This window comes from Cupressus sempervirens, chromosome 11, assembly GCF_028749045.1.
Source record: "Cupressus sempervirens isolate cs-2001-9-10 chromosome 11, ASM2874904v1, whole genome shotgun sequence".
Taxonomy (NCBI): Eukaryota; Viridiplantae; Streptophyta; class Pinopsida; order Cupressales; family Cupressaceae; genus Cupressus; species Cupressus sempervirens.
In genome coordinates, this window is record NC_143128.1 from 327,592,397 (window position 1) to 327,612,032 (window position 19,636).

The following is a 19,636-nucleotide window of genomic DNA, read 5'->3' on the forward strand; positions in this document are numbered from 1 at the left end:
TCTTTCTTTGATCAATAGTTTGTAAAAGTAGACCATACCATAGTTAAAGATACTTTCAAAGAACACTAGTGAGTTAACATAAGGTTAAAATAATGGTTTACAACAAAGGTTCATAGAAAAAATATTTTTGGCAAATTATTTCAAAAATAAACACAATGAAAATAAAATAAATTTCTAAAGTGCAAAGCTTCCTGCATATTTTCAAAATAAACCAATACTCCTATTTTTTGAAAACTACAACATAGACAATAAGGGTTTCATGAAACGTGTTGGCGCTCAAAATTTCCTTCTCGATTTTGAGCACCATTGAAAAAAATCAAGCCCTTAAACACTTTTAAAAATGCATATGTGCTTGGTTGTACCCGGCTGTCCATTCGAGACCCCTAAGGTGTTTAATGCTTCTAGCACCTTTCATTCAGCATGCATAAGCACTTCGTGAAGTTAAATTGAGTTTCTGAGTCATTTGGCAAAGTTTTGTTTCTAGCTAGTATCAATTTTGCATTTTCACCCGTGTCAAATAGCGATCAGAGGCGCAGATTGCATCTAAATATATTTTACCCAGGAATGTGTCATGACTAGCCACTTTGGCGATGTTTAGTATGCATAACAAAGAACCTATGTTTCAATTTTTAAGTCTTGACGAATTCGTTTGCATGTTTTTCCAGGGTCATTCCATTTGCAAAAATCACTTTGCAGACATTGTTTCCAGTCAGTAATTCTGAATAGCCTACTTTGAACGTTCGCCATTTGCGTCTTGTTATTCAACGTGAGCTCAAATTCTAGACATATACTCACCTCATGAAAAAGAACAGATACCCCAGTTTTCAGAATCTCAAGTGCCCATTTACCCAATTTTTGAAGCTCAAACTGAACACAATTTCCATCTTTTTGACTTGTTCTATCTACAGGCAATTTAAATTGGCAACTTCAGAGGTCAATGTCTTTTGACCCCGATGTCGTCATGCGACAAGATTTGGCAGGCCTGTTGAACGTGTTAGAGAGATGATAGATCCTGAGTTTCAAAGTCTAGCTAGGTGTTCATAATATTTTTTAAAGCCAAGCAATAGGCCTCCGGAAACAAATATCACAGTTTGCAAAGAATGATTTAAAATGAGTTTTTTAGCTATCAATTGGTGATCATTTTTGATGCCAGTCAATTCAAGGAGGTCGATGGACCAGTTTGCTGAATCAGTTGATCATAAATGATTTTTTTTTTAGCCGGACCCGCTTTGGGGTCTGACTAATTTCATTAGATTGCGGATCAGATGTGTTGTAAATGGCAGTGGAGCCGACTAGGTGCAAAAGATTATTTGTTATAATCTTATCAATAAGAGTTCAAGGTGCTCTTCCCTACTTTCAAACTAGAGTGAAGCTTCAACAACAGACTTATACAGATGAATCCTATTGCCAGTCTGAAATGGATTCTTTTAGCCTGATGTGCGTATGTGTAAGGAAAGCGTTACCATGTATAGGCTTGTTTGGTGCTGGAAGTGTATGTATATAGATTATTGTCATTAGTGCTAGGGGAAGCCACTCCAATTTGGGATGCTGATTCAATGGTTATTAAAGGAATTTCTGTGAATATTTTTAAGGATGAGGATGTTCAAAAGTTGTAATATCATTTTGTTTGGCAAGATCTGCCTCCCCCCATGTAAGAGATAAGATGCAGCCTCCCGTGTTTTTTATAAAAAAACTTAAGTGTGGCAGGGGGCATGGACGTTTTCAGCACTAGTAAATCTTGTAGAGGCTCCACGTTTTTAGAGGGGGAGGCAACAATGAGACCTGCAGGGGTGAATGTGAGTGAAGATTCCACTTTCTTTTCTTTAGTGAGTTAATTTTTGGTAAGATGCTCCACGTTTTGGTAGGGAGGGGCATTTTTCAGCATAGGGAGGTTGTAGCTTGAAGAAGGAATAGCCACAGGTTGAAAGGGTAATGCTCAAGAGCAAGTCCACGTGGAGTATAAATAAGGAGAAGCCTACCATTTTTTGTGCCACATACGTCCGAGTTGAAGACTTTATAATGTTTAAAATCACATGAACTCAATGTTAATATGTCTTGAAGCATGCAGTGTTTATAGACATCGTTGCAAGTGTGAAAGGGCCCATCGGTCAACAAAATTTTGACTTTGACTTTCGACCCTCGGGAGAGCAGAAAGCAAAATGCAAAGCTTTATGTGCTTACGTCGGGAGAAAAAGCTTCACTGTGAAATCGGATATTTGAAACTAAAGACTTCCGATGCTACGCTTGGCCCAAACGAGCGTAACACATATCTTAAAGAGCCTCGATCTTACGATCAAATTGTGATGACGAAAAAAAGGCCTTATGGATTTACGTGCCTCCTCATGTGAGCGTATAAGGCTCAATCCGTAAGAGTGTGAGGCAAATTTTGAAGTAAAATTTGAAAATTCAAAGTCAGTTCTCAAGCACATGAATTGATTCAAAAGGAAAAATTTATATTAATTTTTGAATTTTATATAGTTTGTACTATATAAATTTTTGAATTTTTCCATTTTTTTAATGTCTGTTCATAGTCTAGGTCTAAAATTTTCAAATTGCTACCAGGGGGGCAATTTTTATTAGAAGTGGGCAGTGTAGCATACCGTTGGAATCAGGAAAAGCTAAATTTTTAGAATATGGGGTCAGATTGTGCACATGTCTTCACTGGTTCAGTGTATAAGCATATTTTCAATTTTTAGAGGCATTGACAGTGGAATGATCAAAATTCAGTGTGAAGCCTTAGGATCAGATATAAAGTAGATATAAAGGTTTTCTGAAGTCTAGGTCTGAAGAAAATTGATTTTAGATGGTTTTCTTGGCTTTTACAAGAAAAATTTTAACTGATTTTCAGTTTTGACCATGGGTAAAGATGAAGAATCAAATCAGTTATTTGTTCAATCATGTATTTTCAGATATTTTTGAAATGTCCCTTTTCTAATTTTATATGATATTTCACGCCTCTAATCAGATTTTCAAGATCAAACAACTAATATCACAAAGATCCACCAAATTTCTCAAGAAACCCCAAATTGGGTATGCCAAAAATTGTGCCAAAAGCTTCATAGCTTCACCAATTATTAATAATTCTGAAAGTGGACATTTTTACAGAAATTTCAGCAGCACAACAGCCTACAAAATGAAATTTCCAGATCCATATAGCCTTTACACAATAGTTCTCAAATGTAGGACAAAAACTATACTCATCGAGCTCCCGAAATTAACACAAAAATGCCCAGAAACACCACAAAAACACTAATAATCTATCTTAGAAGTTTTATCACATCCCAATACTTATATTCAGCTCTATTTTAACACCTTAAAGTCTGAAATAAAGTAGCAACCCAAAATGGTATGAAATACTCAACTGAAAACACCAAACTCATACAAAAAACACACCCGAAAACCCACAAATCTGCACTGTTCAGCACAAAGGCAAACTCTGTATGAGCATGCACATGGAATGGCTTAAAAATCCCATCCTTATCCTTCTTGGAAACCTACAAAATCCCGTTCTTGGGTCTCCCTGGAAACCTGCAAACTCCCATTCTTGGGTCTCCTTCTCCACAGGTTTGGCAGCCTCTGAAAAATAACAAAGAATGAGCAAAATCAAGTTCTGGAATCCACCCAAAATGCCTCCAAACCCCTTAAAAGAGGGCATAACCATAACTCACGTCCAAGAGAGGTTAATGAAACATATTTTAATAATAATTTTCATTTATTAGTCCAACGGTTTCCAAAGATTAACCCCCTTTTTCTGAAACTTCACTTTTTTGGGCCTGCCTGCCTTAGCAAATATTATTATTTTTTAATTATTTCAAAAGGGGACATGACAAGTCCTCCCCTCCAAAAAATTGCTTGTCCTCAAGCAATGGCTGAACAGTAAACCAATCAATCCACCTGGATCCCAAATGTAGTCATGAACTATACTACTGCCAAATAACATAGGCTCCTGCAATATGACCAAGAGGAATCCATAATCAAACTGACAATTACAGCTCAACCAAACTCCAAAATCACCACTACCACAATTAGAAACCCTCGAGACACAAACTCTTAGAACATTAGAACCCAAGTAAAGTGGACAAATCAAACTTCCAACACAATAAATACCATCAACGCATCCCACTGGCCTATACGGAATGTACAATCCAACTCTGCAACAATGGTGAATGCTCTCAAATGAAACTATACCAAGTATGGAGAATCCACACACTGTACAACTCCTGCAATCAACACAACTCTGTAGATCATCGGCCACTATCTCATAACCATAACTCCCATGCACCCCTGATGGTGAAAAGCCATCACAAGATAAACAACAAGAAATGGAACCCAAACCAAATTTTCCTGCCATCAACTCCTCAACGCAAGGATCATTTGCTAACTGATGTACATACCCTGCAATATAATGTTGATTAAAAAAACCAACCTCGGTCAATAGCTCACCATGAACAAGTGATACAACCCACTGTGACTGATCACTAGCTAAGTCAGGAGATGTCATCGCCAAAGGAGTAGAATCAATAACAACACCTACTGAAGCATCACTCCAAAACTCCTGCTCTAAGTCATGTATTATCAAGCTATCAACTGCAAGACCTATCGCCATGTCGTGCCCATCACAACTCTCATCCCGAGGCATCAAACTATTCCATAACTGATGATAAGCACTAGGAACCAAAGTACATCTCTGTATCATAATTTCATCAACATGGTCATCAAAGGTAAATTGATGAGCGTACCTCACAGTGTAATGCCGATAGAATGTGCCAATCTCAGTCAGCGGCTCAGACTGTAATCCAAATGAAACTAATTGCAATTGATCATTAACCATGTTGGAACTAACTACTAACTCTGAAGATATCACCAAGGGAGTAGTATTACTAGTAGGAATCATGCCAACTGTCGACTCACCAACATCACACATGATATTTGATAGATCTCTAGTCTTTGTGCCATCAGTACTAGAGGCCACCACCATGTCAGACATACAACAATCTACTACAACACTCAACTCAACTGAACCTAACTCTAGTGGGAATGAACTTGATATGCCAATGTTAGTATCAAGGATGGCTGCATCCCCATCTCCACTGTCTCTGACAATCTCGGCCATGGACATCCTCGGATCACCAAACACCATAGCTTGTGATTGTATAGAATTAGGTAAAGACTGTAGCTACTCTAACTCCATGGTCACCTTAGCCAAATGAAACTGTGACTCCTTGAAAGCCAACTATGTACTCTCAGGAATCTCAGAAGTCACCTCAAGCTGCTCAGTAAGCTCACTCACCTCATCTTCCTTGGCCAACAATGCATCATATGCTGTACTAGCCCACTCCATAAGATAATCTCTGTCAACTACCAATTGCATATAATTCTGTCTCAAAATCTGAATAGCCTCCCATAAAGAGTGGATCTCTGTCAAGGAAAAATAACTGCCTTCCTGCTCATCACTAGTAGGAGAACCCCATCCATAAACTACTAACAACTGACGAGAAACATCAAAATGCTGGCAAGTGATAGCAATATCTCGATCACTAACTCTTAACTGATTAGACACATGATGACACTGGCTTGACTGTCTCCTACAAACCTCCTCTAATGCACTGTCCAAAGGAGTATCCTCAAAGTCACTAGTCTCTAGAGTATTACAATCCATACCCTGTGAATCAAATCTAAAGCTCATATCAACATACGGAGTATCAAAAACATTAGCACTGTTGTCCAACTCCTCTGTACCCAAGGAAACTAAGTCTTCAAAATTGCCCACTACATCCTCCTGGATGTCATCAATGCCAATATGATCCTGGGACTCATCTGTATAGACTGCAAAATATGAAATATCATCAACACATTCTAGCAAGTATGGTCAACTGGATATATGAACAAAGCCCAACATCGGTGTATAAAAATAATACCAACATCAGATAAGCTCCTGGCACAAGAAAAGACAACACCGTGCAATCTGCTAATCAAATCCATGATAACACCCGAACAATCACTGCTACCAAAAAGTGTTAAAGATTTACAGTCAACTGAACCCCAAATGCCAATATAACAATCTTGAGTCCATATCCGTAAACTAGAATCAGCTGGAAACTCAAGAAAAATCCTCACTTGAGTAATATGACCAATACCAACTAACTCCACATACCTGTCATGATGAGATAATGTAGTCACAATACTGTCTTCACTCACCTTCAGCTGGTGGGATGAATCATATGAAGTACTATTAGCCTCAACCTCATGTGACGAAGCATCTAACTGTGCCTGGTACTCTCTCTCAGAAAAGTCATGAATGCTCAATGTCTGCTCATCTCCACCAGGTATCTCACCATCATGTACAACAACATCCTCATAATCATCATCCTTGGGGTCAAATCTATCTATCACTCTTTGACTAAAATCATCAAATGTAATTACCTGATCATGACCTTGAGTAGTCATTCCATGATACCACCAATCATAGGATGTATCTTCCAAGTGTAAAATTGCAATTTGAACAACATCACTCTCCTTCATGGGGTTAAGTGTGAAGAAGGTCTATAATTTTAGTAGCCATGCTCTAGCTGAAATTTTATTTGTTCCATGAAAAGTAGGTGCTATAAACTTGCTTATTTTATTTCTGAGCTCTCTTCCACTTATGTCATGCTCCCTTTTGTACTCTTTCTTGGGCATCAAAGTGTTCATCATATCCACATATTCTCTAAAAGGAACCGAACTACGAAAGTCATCATCTAAGCCATTATAAGTAGCTCTTAATGTAATCAAGTTACCTGTAACCTCTTCCACAGGATTAATGGCTAGATTTGGTACTGGTGGCTCATTTGTAGGCAAGAAAATAGTTTTGGTTGATTTAGATGGTGTGGATTTCATATTTCTTGGCTCCTCTGAAGTGCTCCCTTTCTCATTAATAGATGCAACTCCTTGTAGTTTTTCTGTCAATATTCGCAAAGCCTCTCTAGTTTCTGCCAAACTATCCACTATTTGCTTCTGAGTATTTTGGATGTCTTGGAAGAATTTCTTTGCCATCTCATTTGGATCATCCATACTTTTCCCTTCCTTGGATTTTGTACTTTTACTTTCAACTGGAGGTTTGATCAAAATTTCTTTATTCTTTTCTCGCTGCAAATATCTTTTTTCTCTTTCACTTAGTTGCATGCAACCATAAATTTTGACATGCAGCTGATTAGAAGCAACATGCAACCACCAAATTCACCAAGAACTAACATGCAAATGATTAGAAGTAGAATGCAACCATAAATTTTGACATGCAAGATTTGGGTAGTTATCAAAATTGACATGCAAGATCTGGGTAGTTGTGAAAACTGACATGCAAACTTCTACAACCACCAAATTCACCAAGAACTAACATGCAAATGATTAGAAGTAGAATGCAACCATAAATTTTGACATGCAGCTGATTAGAAGAAACATGCAACCATAAATTATGACATGCAAGATCTGGGTAGTTGTCAAAACTGACATGCAAGATTTGGGTAGTTGTCAAAACTGACATGAAAACTTCTACAAGCCCTCAGGCTGGCAAGATCATGGCTCTGATACCACTGAAATGCCCTTTTCTGATTTTATATGATATTTCATGCCTCTAATCAGATTTTCGAGATCAAACAACTAATATCACAAAGATCCACCAAATTTCTCAAAAAACCCCAAATCGGGTATGCCAGAAATTGTGCCAAAAGCTTCACAGCTTCACCTATTATTAATAATTCTGAAAGTGAACATTTTTATAGAAATTTCAGTAGTACAACAGCCTACAAAATGAAATTTCCAGATCCATATAGCCTTTACACAACAGTTCTCAAATGTAGGACAAAAACCATGCTCATCGGGCTCCCGAAATTAACACAAAAATGCCCAAAAACACCACAAAAACACTAATAATCTATCTCAAAATTTTAATCACATCCCAATACTTATATTCAGCTCCATTTTAACACCTTAAAGTCTGAAATATAGTAGCAACCCAAAATGATATGAAATACTCAACTGAAAACACCAAACTCATACAAAAAACACACCCGAAAACCCACAAATCTGCACTGTTCAGCACAAAGGCAAAATCTGTATGAGCATGCACATGGAATGGCTTCAAACTCCTATCCTTAGCCTTCTTGGAAACCTGCAAACTCCCATTCTTGGGTCTCCCTGAAAACCTGCAAACTCCCGTTCTTGGGTCTCCTTCTCCACAGGTTTGGCAGCCTCTGAAGAATAACAAAGAATGAGCAAAATCACCCAAAATGCCTCCAAACCCCTTAAAAGAGGGCATAACCATAACTCACGTCCAAGAGAGCTTAATGAAACATATTTTAATAATAACTTTCATTTATTAGTCCAACAGTTTCCAAAGATTAACCTCCTTTTTCTGAAACTTCACTTTTTTGGGCCTGCCTACCTTAGCAAAGATTATTATTTTTTAATTATTTGAAAAGGGGACATGACAATTTTTATGTTGGTAAAAACTAGATGATTGAAGATTTGATATGCAAAGTTGAGGGAAAAAATTAAGAAGATTGTTTTAACCTGTTGAGAAGGTTTTCCAAGTGGACACTTGTTAGTTACAGATCAGATCCAAGAATCAACTCTTCTCCTATATCTTTCTTTTCTTTCTCTATTGTAGGGGTTCCAGTTTTTGTTACTGAGAAACTAGTGGGTTCTAGTTTTTGGGAAGTTCCAGTCTTTGGAGAAATATCAGTCACTACTGAGATTCCAGATTTTGGATCCAGTTTTGATATGTTCCCATACTATGATACCACATGTTTCTTCAACAATTTCTCTTATGTGAACAACAGTAGGAAGAAAAATATAGATAGCTCAGATTTGTTAGGTTGTTTCATGTCTTTCATTTCATGCATATGACTGTATATTTTCAAGGAAATAATGCAAAGAGCAACAGATAATTAAGTTTCAATTAAATCTTGTCTCCAGTCTCATTGAATTTCAATGTTTTACGATCTCCAAACAAAGAGTTTAGGTCGTAGTTGCAGTCCCCTAAGACTGTATGTTGTTTCATTGTTGCTGATAGTTCAAGGAATTGTGTAAATGCTTCATAGAAATCAACAGGGTTGCAGATTTATTGAGGAGGATATTAGGTAAGAACGAGATTTTAAACTGAACATAGATGTCTATTTACAAGTTAAATAGATAGATCTATATCTAAAGATACACACATGTCTCAGATATTCATATGTATGTTTATGATCCATGAATTTGCCCAATGGACTAGGCACTGATCAACTACAGGGTCATTACTTTCTCACTGCTGCATATCTAAGGGTTGTTGAAATCAACATCAAAAATCAAATGCTTTTCCCCTTTCATGTTGAAGAGATATCATAGAATGCCCTCACTCAGCTTATGAGGTTCATAGATCTGCATCTAGCTATCGTAGGTCTATGTTATTTCATGAGTTCTTAGGAGAAATAAGGGTTTTATCTGCTTTGAATAGATTCAGTGTATGCTTTGATAACTGGTACCATATAAAGAATCTATAGGTTCACCCGCCTAGGTTTTGCAGAGCCTGAAGTGCAGGAGTATAGCCTTATAGTTGGTCTAGTGTCTGAATGGATGTGTTGATAATGGAAGTTAGCTGCCCCTAGATGCATTTTTTTCTCATCAGGGTAATTGGAAATGGGTAACATTTTCAAACACCAACAAAATGGTGACTCTTCTGGGTATTTGCATATAAAAAAGAACCAAAATCTCTGCCATGAAATAGAGTGGATACAAAAAATATTTAGCAAGATGTGTTCCTTTTCCTTGCTAAAGTTTCATGTTCCCCAGTTAAGCTTTATTCATTAACAAAAATATGTGTAAAACTAGATGAAAATTGTGTTCTATGACTGTCATAGGTCTATCTTCAATCAGTCCAGTTTGTAAATACTATTGAGAAAAATTCAAAGTCAAGAATCAATTTATAAAGTGTAAATTCTTTTCAGGATGTCAGTGATCTGCAAGTTTCTCCTACATTGAAGGTCTGGTTCAGATTTGTCAAGTGACAAATTATGTTTTATTTCTCACCAAATGTGAGTGGCGACTCTCAAATCTCTGTACCAGTTTGTTCCTAGCTAATTTCATTGCAAAATTTTGAAGGACTTTTAGTTGTATGGGAAGATCTAAGACTATTGGTAGATCTTGGAAAAGAAGTTTTAAATTCTTGATAAGTTTTAAAGTGTTATTTGAAATCTACTGTTATAAAGAAATTGAAATGTAAAAGTGAATCACAGCAGTGATTGTTATATTCCTCTTGCAAAGAGGTGGCGATTCTACAAAGTTTGATCAGTGGTGTAAAGGATTTTCAGTCTTGCACCTATGCCAAATCAGCAAATCAAGTTCAATATCAGCACTGGAGGTATTTTGGTTTTCATGTTTTCTTTTCATAGAAGTCAAGTGTTTAAAGAAGTTGCCTCTATTTAGTGATTTTCAGCACTAGAAAGAAGAGGTAGAAAGTTTGTTTTATGATGGAATCAGATCTTAGATCTGAGATCAGTTCACCAAATTCTAAGAGTTTAGAAACTATAAGTAATAACATTACTATGTTGAATACAATGGTTTACAAAAGGATTGTAAATCTTATAAGAATTGAGGTAGGTGGTACTCAAGGTCTAAGTGTCAAACAATGTTATTTAAGGCTTAAGTTAGTAATCAGTAAGATGCCTTTTCATTGTAGACCTAAGGAATCTTTCCTGCCAAATATTTTCCTTGATGTTCTAGTACCCGATTCAGTCAATTTGCCAGCACCTATAAGGTTACAAATAATTTTGCAGACTAAAAACTTCATTGAGGAGATGGAAAGTGGTGATTATAGATTTCATGACATGTCTTCTAATGATAGTGAGTGTGCTGAAAGCCAAGGTAGCAATGAATACAATGAGTCCATAGAGAAAGATAATCTGTCTTCTGAGTGTGAAGATGTAGATTCAAATGTTAATGAATTAGGTAATAGAAATCAGCATGAAAAAGATGGATATAAAAGAGAAGATAAATTTTGTTACAATACATATGAAGTTGAAGAATGTTGTAACAACAGTAGATCTAGTGATTGGCATGATAAGAAAGAACGTTGTAATAATACTGATTTTCCAGATTGTTACACTAAGGATCCTATTGTTGTAAGTTCTTCATGTTATCCAGATAATAACCATAGCCGGGAGAAGATTTGTGAGGCAGTCTTCTTGAGCTCCAGTGAAATCTCAAAATTGTTGGCTCGTGAGTTTGAAAAGCACATAAGTATCTCTAAGGATCTTCATATTTTCTCTCATAATACTTTCTCATTTAGTCAAATCAATTCCCCAAAGTTTGATGTAGAAAAAGATCTAGAATCTGAGCAATCCTTATCAGATTTTGGAGGTGTAGTTGACAGTTCCTCAAAAGTCTTTGCACATGATGATTTGTTGGATATAGAGAATGTTAATGAAGGGAAGTTTAATGCTGTTTTAGATTCTTTTCATGTTGATCTTGCTGAACATTGTTTTAATGTTTCATATTGTGAAGTGGACAAGAGTGAGTGTTGTCAATCCAGTTATAGATTTTCTTCATGTGCTGATAAGTCTTGTAAAGATAAGTTCAAGGTGTATTCTGACTTTTAGTTTGATGAAGAAGATGATAGTCATCAACATATTTTGGATCAGTACTGTCAGAATGATTTTTCAATTTTGGTGACTAATCAGTTATTTGAATGTGAAGAGGTTTCAGCAAAGGATAAATCTAATTCAATGAGTAACATGGTTGCAAGTAGGCAACGATCAGATTTCACATACTCTTCATTTACGGAGGCACAAGGTGAGTTACAATCTGCTCCATGTAACTTGTTGAATGAAGTTGAATATGAGCACTTTGTGTTTCCAGTTGAAAGAATCCATGATTCAGTTAGAAGTGATCAGTTTTAGCTTGATATCAGTTTTTATGGTCATGTTGATCCATTTTTTCATAGTGGGCAAGATGAAGAAAGTATGTCTATTTTTTATTCACACTATGAAGATGATGATAGTTTTGTTTTACCTATTGAGCTGATTGTGAATAATGATGTGTTGGGTAAGACAAGGAAGAATGAGAGTTTCAGTTTGCCTCAAGAGAATGTGAATGAAAATAAGGTATATGACAGAGGTAAAAAGTTCTCAAACTTTTCAGTGGCCTGGGGCCATCTCTTGTACATAGTTAAGAGTAGTTTCCCTGTTTTCAATAAAGTTGTTCGAGAAGTTTTGGCTGTCAAGTATGTGGTCTGCTTATCCCAGAGATCTGAAATCTTGCCATGCCTGCAAGAGGCATGCATCCCGAGACAAAGCCACTGTTGGCGCTGAAAATTTCCTTCTCAATTTTGAGCACCATTGAAAAAAATCAAGCCCTTAAACACTTTTAAAAATGCATATGTGCTTGGTTGTACCCGGCTGTCCATTTGAGACCCCTAAGGTGTTTAATGCTTCTAGCACCTTTCATTCAGCATGCCTAAGCACTTCGTGAAGTTAAATTGAGTTTCTGAGTCATTTGGCAATGTTCTATTTCTAGCTAGTATCAATTTTGCATTTTCACCCATGTCAAATAGCGATCAGAGGCCCAGATTGCATCTAAATATCTTTTACCCAGGAATGTGTCATGACTAGCCACTTTGGCGATGTTTAGTATGCATAACAAAGAACCTATGTTTCAATTTTTAAGTCTTGAGGAATCCATTTGCACATTTTTCCAAGGTCATTCCATTTGCAAAAATCACTTTTCAAACATTGTTTCCAGTCAGTAATTCTGAATAGCCTACTTTGAACATTCGCCATTTGCGTCTTGTTATTCATCGTGAGCTCAAATTCTAGATATATACTCATCTCATGACAAAGAACAGATACCCCAGTTTTCAGAATCTCAAATGCCTATTTACCCAGTTTTTGAAGCTCGAACCGAACACAATTTCCATCTTTTTGACTTGTTCTATCTACAGGCAATTTAAATTGGCAACTTCGGAGGTTAATGTCTTTTGACCCCGATGTTGTCATGCAACAAGATTTGGCAGGCCTGTTGAACGTGTTGGAGAGATGATAGATCCTGAGTTTTGAAGTCTAGCTAGGTGTTCGTAACAATTTTTAAAGCCAAGCAACAGGCCTCTGGACACAAATATCATAGTTTGCAAAGAATGATCTAAAATGAGTTTTTTAGCTATCAATTGGTGATCGTTTTTGATGCCAGTCAATTCAAGGAGGTTGATGGACCAGTTTGTCGAATTAGTTGATCAAAAATGATTTTTTTTTTAGTCAGACCTGCTTTGGGGTCCAACTGATTTCATCAGACTGTGGATCAGATGTGTTGTAAATGGCAGTGGAGTCGACTAGGTGCAAAAGATTATTTGTTATAATCTTATCAATCAGAGTTCAAGGTGCTCTTCCCTACTTTCAAACTAGAGTGAAGCTTCAACAACAAACAGATACAGATGAATCCTATTGCCAGTCTGAAATGGATTCTTTTAGGCTAATGTGCATATGTGTAAGGAAAGTGTTACCATGTATAGGCTTGTTTGGTGTTGGAAGTGTATGTATATAGATTATTTTCATTAGTGCCAAGGGAAGCCACTCCAATTTGGGATGCTGATTCAGTGGTTATTAAAGGAATTTCTGTGAATATTTTTAAGGATGAGGATGTTCAAAAGTTGTAATATCATTTTGTTTGGCAAGATCTGCCTCCCCCCACGTAGGAGAGAAGATGCAGCCTCCCATGTTTTTTATAAAAAAACTTAAGTGTGGCAGGGGGCATGGACATTTTTAGCACTAGTAAATCTTGTAGAGGCTCCACGTTTTTAGAGGGGGAGGCAACAGTGAGACCTACAGGGGCGAATGTGAGTGAAGATTCCATTTTCTTTGCTTTAGTGAGTTACATTTTGGTAAGATGCTCCACATTTTGGTAGCGAGGGGCATTTTTCAGCATAGGGAGGTTGTAGCTTGAAGAAGGAACAGTTACAGGTTGAAAGGGTAACGCTCAAGAGCAGGTCCACGTGGAGTATAAATAAGGAGAAGCCTACCATTTTTTGTCCCACATACGTCCGATTTGAAGACTTTATAATGTTTAAAATCACATGAACTCGATGCTGATATGTCTTGAAGCATGCAGTGTTTATAGACATCGTTGCAAGTGTGAAAGGGCCTGCCGATCAACAAAATTTTGACTTTGATTTTCGACCCTCGGGAGAGCGGAAAGCAAAATGCAAAGCTTTACGTGCTTACGTCTGGAGAAAAAGCTTCGCTGTGAGATCAAATATTTTAAAGTAAAGACTTCCGATGCTACGCTTGGCCCGAACGAGCGTAAGACATATCTTAAAGAGCCTCGGTCTCACGATCAAATTGTAAGGACGCAAAAAAGGCCTTATGGATTTATGTGCCTCCTTGTGTGAGCATAAAGGCTCAATCCATAAGAGTGTGAGGCAAATTTTGAAGTAAAATTTGAAAATTCAAAGTCAGTTCTCAAGCGCATGAATTGATTCAAAAGGAAAAATTTATATTAATTTTTGAATTTTATATAGTTTGTACTATATAAATTTTTGAATTTTTCCATTTTTTTAATGTCTGTTCATAGTCTAGGTTTGAAATTTTCAAACTGCTACCAGGGGGCGATTTTTATTAGAAGTGGGTAGTGCAGCATACGTTGGAATCGGGAAAAGCTAAATTTTTAGAATATGGGGTCAGATTGTACACATGTCTTCACTGGTTCAGTGTATAAGCATATTTTCAATTTTTAGAGGCATTGATAGTGGAATGATCAGAATTCAGTGTGAAGCCTTAGGATCAGATATAAAGTAGTTATAAAGGTTTTCTAAAGTCTGGGTCTGAAGAAAATTGATTTTAGATGGTTTTCTTGGCTTTTACAAGCAAAATGTTAACTGATTTTCAGTTTTGACCATGGGTAAAAATGAAGAATCAAATTGGTTATTTGTTCAATCATGTGTTTTCAGATATTTTTATGTTGGTAAAAGCTAGATGATTGAAGATTTGATATGCAAAGTTGAGGGAAAAAATTAAGAAGATTGTTTTAACCTGTTGAGAAGGTTTTCCAAGTGGACACTTGTTAGTTACAGATCAGATCCAGGAATCAACTCTTCTCCTATATCTTTCTTTTCTTTCTCTATTGTAGGGGTTCTAGTTTTTGTTACTGAGAAACCAGTGGGTTCTAGTTTTTGGGAAGTTCCAGTCTTTGGAGAAAAATCAGTCACTACTGAGATACCAGATTTTGGATCCAATTTTGATATGTTCCCATACTATGATACCACATATTTCTTCAGCAATTTCTCTTATGTGAACAGTAGTAGGAAGAAAAATATAGATAGCTCAGATCTGTTAGGTTGTTTCATGTCTTTCATTTCATTCATATGACTATATATTTTCAAGGAAATAATGCAAAGAGTAGCAAATAATTAAGTTTCAATTGAATCTTGTCTCCAATCTCATTGAATTTCAATGTTTTACGATCTCCGAACAAAGAGTTTAGGTCGTAGTTGCAGTCCCCTAAGACTGTATGTTGTTTCATTGTTGCTGATAGTTCAAGGAATTGTGTAAATGCTTCATAGAAATCAACAGGGTTGCAGATTTATTGAGGAGGATATCGGGTAAGAACAAGATTTTAAACTGAACATAGATGTCTATTTACAAGTTAAATAGATAGATCTATATCTGAAGATACACATATGTCTCAAATATTCATATGTATGTTTGTGATCCATGAATTTGCCCAATGGACTAGGCACTAATCAGCTACAGGGTCATTAGTTTCTAACTGTTGCATATCTGAGGGTTATTGAAATCAACATCAAAAATCAAATGCTTTTCCCCTTTCATGTTGAAGAGCTATCATAGAATGCCCTCACTTAGCTTATGAGGTTCATAGATCTGCATCTAACTATCGTAGGTCTGTGTTATTTCATGAGTTCTTAGGAGAAATAAGGGTTTTATCTGCTTTGAATAGATTCAATGTATGCTTTGATAACTGGTACCATATAAAGAATCTATAGGTTCACCCACCTAGGTTTTGCAGAGCTTGAAGTGTAGAAGGAGTATAGCCTTATAGTTGGCATGGTGTCTGAATGGATGTGTTGATAATGGAAGTTAGCTGCCCCTAGATGCATTTTGTTCTCATCAGGGTAATTGGAAATGGGTAACATTTTCAAACACCAAAAAAATGTAAGGTTTCTATCTAGGGATCTTAATACACATTACCTCTAAATTTATGAATACACTAGGTTTTCACCATGAAATACAATAAATTTATTAAATGTGAAAAACTAGGCCAATAGGGTCCTTGAATATGAAACTTAATGTGTGTTAGGGAAACTCATCTAGCCATGATCATTACACTAAGAGACAAGGAATAAGATATTCTATTTCATCATGGGATGACTATTACAGATCAATACCTATAAGGAGGTAACTCTCTAGGATGAAAACACTACAAGTCCTAGGGAAACCTTGGAACATGGGGAAGAACTATCTCTATGAAGTGAGGAAAAATATTGCACTCAATCAAGAGCATTCCTAAATCCAACTAGAATCTCACTAAATCGCCTTCAAATCTCAAACACTAATGCATTATAGGTAAATTTTGACCTTTTATTTCAACCAAGCCTTTGATTGGATTTTAAAATTTTTTAAAAAAATTTTTATGTCCAAGTTGGTCAATATTTTGACCAAATTAGGTTTTCCCAATTTTTGATCAAATTAAGTTCATAATAAAAAAAGAAAAACATTGCCATCACTTTCTTATTTAACTAGAGGAGGTTGGATGTGGTTTGTATATGTGGGAGTCATTTGAGGTAAGACCATTTTGCATCGATCCATTTTCATTTAGATTTTGTTTCCAGATCCACTCTTCAATACTTCAAATCATTTTTTTCTTGTTTTAATGCACGACTATGACAATCATGTCCTTGGAGTCTTAATTGCTAAATATCATGGAGTTTTACTTAATTCATATTGTCGATGCTTGAGTCTGTATGTCCCTTTTTATTGATTCTGGTAATTCTCTACCCCTATTCTATACTTTATAGGGACAACTTCACCTGTGGTCTTAGCTAAGCAGCTGAACCCCAATATCAAACCAATTTACTTATACTATGCTATTAAAATGTCAAACTCCATACTTAGCATTAAAATCTCTCTATCATGAACTATAGTAAGTCTGTTCATGGAAAAATGCACTAGAATTTTAGAAGTGTGTCGCAATTACTATAATGGAGGACTATGGGGAAAATATGTATATCAATGTTCATAACAATCCAAGTAATGTTTATAATAAGTAATCAAAATCCTTGAAATTTCTTAGTAAAACATACACATAAAACATAATATAGACTTACAATAAAATAATAAACAAACTATATAGACCAAATATGGTGCATCACTTTTAAACATTTACATGTGGCAATAGTAATATAGATAGGGGGAAGAAATGTAGACGAATCAAATAGTACCTAAATCCTTGAGGACTATGATCTCCTTATGTAGATTTTAACTTTCACTTTATTCCATTCTTCCACTAAGTTCTAGTTTTCCTTAATGTATATTATTGATGCTCGAGTCTATATATGCCTTTGCATTGATTATGGTAATGCTCTACCCTTGTTCTATACTTTATATTAATATTGTGACAATATTAGTCTGTTAATCTCTATAAATTACCAAAATAAATTAATTAGACTCAAAAATTAATACAAGGTTTTAGCAAACATCTATATAGTATATTGTGAATTGTGAGTTTTATTTTCATCTTTTGAAGGCTTGTGATTGTTCACTTTATCAAGGAGGACTAAAATTAGAAAATGATAATGTTTTAAACTACTTCGTGCTATATCATTGATTTAAGTGACATAATCAAAAGATGTCAATGACTACAAGTGTAAATAGAGGAATGAGTGAATAATTTAACTCCCTAACTATTTTTTGAACATTACTTTCTTCTTTAATTACCTTAGTTGGGCTATTTTGGTACAACATATGCCTTGAGAAAGTAGGGCCAATCTTCAATGATATTGGGAGACCATTCTCTCCCATTATAAATTATGCATCTCCCCATGACTCAATTCTTGCTTGTATCTCATTTATCATATCAATCATAGAACTCCATGATTTCCCTTCTTTCTACTTAAGTTGTGTAGAAAATGGAATGGATAAGATTATGTAAATTGAAGTCGGACTAATTTTTTTTCAAATGTATATAAAGATTGAATTTTAGAAGGAAAGTAGAATATCATTTTTCTTTTATATTTTTAATTAATATTATGAGATTTTAGAAATATGATTTAAAACTTAGTTTAATTAAATTTAATATATAGAGAGATATTTTTAAGGTGCTTATTACATCTTAACACAACATAAAAATTGATCTAGCTACATACATATTCTAGAATCCAAATAATAAAACAATAAAACTCACTCAACTTGGGCTAAGTGACTTACCTCAAGATCTTGCACAAAAATTATGTAGACTAGGAAAAATAATCATCGATAACTTTCATTTCAGCAATCAAGTTTTCAAGATTGGTCAACACCTTCACTTGTAGAGCTCTCATGTCAAGCATTTTTTGTACTATTTCAACACCATGTTCTTGCTTTTGAGCTAATAGTTCTTGAGGTTCATTTTTTTGTAAAACATTAATTTTGTTGAACAATTCACTAAGAGGCATAAATTTTGTCATAAATATAGTGACTCTGATCTTCTCTAGGAATTTTTGCATTATTGAGCTCAAAGTCATGCCTCCAACATTGTGACCCACCAATATTACCTACACCCAAAAAATTAAAACCAGATGGAAACAAAATAAATCATTTATTGAGGCAAAAAAAGAAGTGGTGTAGAGATCATACTTTTTGGTGGGGAGGAAAAAAGTTGAACAACTCAATAAGTGGTTGATTTATGTCAGACCATGTTTGAATTTGATGGGCATCCATTGGGTGAATTCCATAGGAGTCAATATCTATTGTAGTAGCATCATGACTTTCCTTTCTTAGAAGAGGGAGAATTTCATACCAACACCAAGCTCCATGACATCCTCCATGAACCAACACAAAGTATGTGTTTTCCCTTGCCATTTCCTTTTCATCCATCAGTAATTTCAAAAGAAGAAAAAGATGAAACACATCCATTTCACAAGTAAGTCAAAGAAAATAGAAAGTAAAGCTTATTTGCATCACAACTTGATTGAAAATAATGACCAATAACACGTGTCATAATTTTTGTAAAGAGAGACCTTTAAAGGGAAAGGGAACAAATACAATGGATATATTACAATATTTCATATGAATTGAAGAAAAAGTCTTGAATGATGAGATATATCTAGATCACATGATCAAGTAAATCAAGAAATCAAAGATCATTTGCATTAAAAATATTGACTACCAACATGACTTATTATGGATACATCACATCATCTCACATTTCTTCATATTGAACATAGAAATCACATTCAAAACTAACAACTTCAATGTTGTTTGAAATAACCATCTACTACCAACACGTGTCATCAATAGTTGATAATAAGAAAAGACGAATACATATAATAGATATATCATATCATATGACATGAATTAAAGGAAAAAAAACATGAATAATGAAACATATCTATATAAATTGATTAAGTGAATCAAAAAAG

At 35.4% G+C, this 19,636-nt stretch overlaps 1 pseudogene; it reads right to left on the reverse strand.

The window, feature by feature from the left end:
* Positions 1 to 19,091, reverse strand: part of LOC149529427 (methylesterase 1-like) — an 85,390-nt pseudogene extending 66,299 nt beyond the window's left edge.
* Positions 19,092 to 19,636: the final 545 nt, after the last annotated feature.